Source organism: Hypomesus transpacificus, chromosome 4 (genome assembly GCF_021917145.1).
Source record: "Hypomesus transpacificus isolate Combined female chromosome 4, fHypTra1, whole genome shotgun sequence".
Taxonomy (NCBI): Eukaryota; Metazoa; Chordata; class Actinopteri; order Osmeriformes; family Osmeridae; genus Hypomesus; species Hypomesus transpacificus.
This window is the reverse complement of record NC_061063.1, coordinates 9,875,263-9,877,902: the sequence shown is the minus strand read 5'-3', so window position 1 is coordinate 9,877,902 and position 2,640 is coordinate 9,875,263.

Below are 2,640 nucleotides of genomic sequence, written 5' to 3'. Positions count from 1 at the left end.
CAACATATGCCCCGTTGATTAGCACAGACTAATGCACATGAAGTTTACTTTGCATTTATGTGTGTGTATGTGTGAATGTGAGTGTGTGTGTGTCTGTAAGTGTATGTGTGTGTCTTTCTCTTTCACACACTCTCGATTATCTCTCTCTCTCTTACACACACTCTCACACAGATACACTCTCTATCTCTCTCACTTACACACACACACACAGTTCAGGCGTCCCCAGAACTCCCAAGGCGCTTGGACCAGAGGAAGTCCTTCCTGGGACAGCGTCGCTGCTGAGAGCCTCCATCTGACTGAAGCTCGTCCTCCTATCTGGTGCTGGGCCTCCATCTGACTGAAGCTCGTCCTCCTATCTGGTGCTGGGCCTCCATCTGACTGAAGCTCGTCCTCCTATCTGGTGCTGGGCCTCCATCTGACTGAAGCTCGTCCTCCTATCTGGTGCTGGGCCTCCATCTGACTGAAGCTCGTCATCCTATCTCAAGTTCAAGTTCAAGTTCAAGTCTTTTATTTGTCAGGTGCACAGAGCAACACAGGTTAGACTGGGCACTGAAATTCTTAAGACAAGACAACGCAAGCACTTGGCATAACATAACATATAAGTACACAGAACAAATTTACATCTATGCTGAGCTTAGATAAGTGAACTTCCTAAATATACAGATAGCAATAAATAAACGACTATACTAACCCTAACACTAAAACTCCTAAATTACAGATAACAATAAATAGTACGCTATACTAACCCTAATACACAAAAAAAAAAAAAAAAAAAAAAAAAAAAAAAAAAACCTGTTACAACCCTATAAACTAATCTAACCTAAATGGAGTACAGTGCAGTAGTGCAAATTTACAGATCAGTGACTTTGTCAATGACCAAACAGGAGCCTGGTGGCGAGGTACAGTAGTGCAATGTTACTGAAAGAGCAACCAGTAGCTGAAAGTGACAGTGTATAAGTGACTAGTGTGCAGTAAAAATGTCCATATCAGTGTCCATTGAGAAGCCTGATGACCCTTGGGTAGAAACTGTTGTCCAGTCTGCGTGTGCGCGACCGGATGCTGCGGTAACGCCTGCCAGAAGGCAACGGGGTAAAGAGACTGAAGGATGGGTGGGAACAGTCTCTTAGAATCCTGCTGGCTTTCCTAAGGCAACGTGTGTGGTAGGTGTCCTGTAGGGCTGGGAGCTTCCTGCCGATGATGAACTCAGCAGAACGGACCACACTTCGTAGGGCCTTGCGGTCCCGGTCTGTGCAGCTCCCATACCACACTGTGATACAACCAGTCAGAATGCTTTCTATAGTGCATCTGTAAAAGTTGGTAAGGATGACTGAGTCCATACCAAACTTCTTCAGTCTCCTCAGGAAGAAGAGGCGCTTACGGGCCGTTTTGACCACCTTGTCCGTGTGAACAGACCAGGTGAGGTCATTGCTGATGTTCACCCCGAGGAACTTGAAGCAGCTGACCTTCTCCACTTCCGATCCATTGATGAATAGGGGTGCATGCTCCTCCTCCTGCCGCCTCCTAAAGTCCACAATCATCTCCTTGGTCTTGCTGATGTTAAGAGAGAGGTTGTTGTCCTGACACCATGATGTCAGGGTGTCAACCTCCTCTCTGTAGGCTGACTCGTCACTGTCAGAGATGAGGCCCACGATGGTTGTGTCGTCAGCAAACTTAACGAGGAGGTTGGAGCTGTGCGTAGCCGCACAGTCGTGGGTGAACAAGGAGAACAGGAGAGGGCTGAGCACACAGCCCTGGGGGGTGCCTGTGTTGGTGATCAGTACAGATGAAGTGCGGTCACCGATTCTCACCACCTGTGGCCTCCCCGTCAGGAAGTGGAAGATCCACTTGCAGAGGGAGGTGCTTAGTCCCAGGTCCACAAGCTTGGAGACCAGTCTGGAGGGGATGATGGTGTTGAATGCAGAGCTGTAGTCAATGAACAGCATCCTCACATATGTATTCCCCTTGTCCAGGTGGGAGAGAGCGGTGTGCATGGTCAGAGCGATGGCATCGTCTGTAGACCTATTGGACCGGTATGCAAACTGCATAGGGTCCAGTGTGGGGGGCAGCGAGGAGCAGATGAATGATTTGACTAGCCGCTCGAAGCACTTCATGATGATAGAGGTCAGTGCTATTGGGCGATAGTCATTCAGACATGTGACCTTGGTGTTCTTGGGCACAGGGATGATGGTGGTCCTCTTGAAGCAGGTGGGGAGTACAGACAGGTTAAGGGAGAGGTTGAAGATGTCACTGAAGACCCCTGCCAGCTGGTCAGCGCAGCCCCTAAGGGCCCTACCTGATATGCCGTCTGGGCCAGGTGCCTTGCGAGGGTTGATCTTCTTAAAGCATAGCCTCACCTCAGCTACAGTTAGTGTAGGCACACCACTGGCTTGGCCTTCAGGTAGCTCCACTGCAGGGGGTTCACTGTCCCTCTCAAAGCGAGCGTAGAAGGAGTTCAGCTCGTCTGGCAGTAGGACAGAAGACTGGGTCTCATTGTAGCCTCTCCCTTTGTATTCTGTAATGGCTTTAAGTCCACTCCACATGCGCCTGGGGTCAGAGCCATGGTAGCTGGACTCCACCTTGGTCCTGTAGGCCCTTTTCGCTGCTTTGATGGCCTTCAGAAGGTCGTATCTGGCCTTCCTG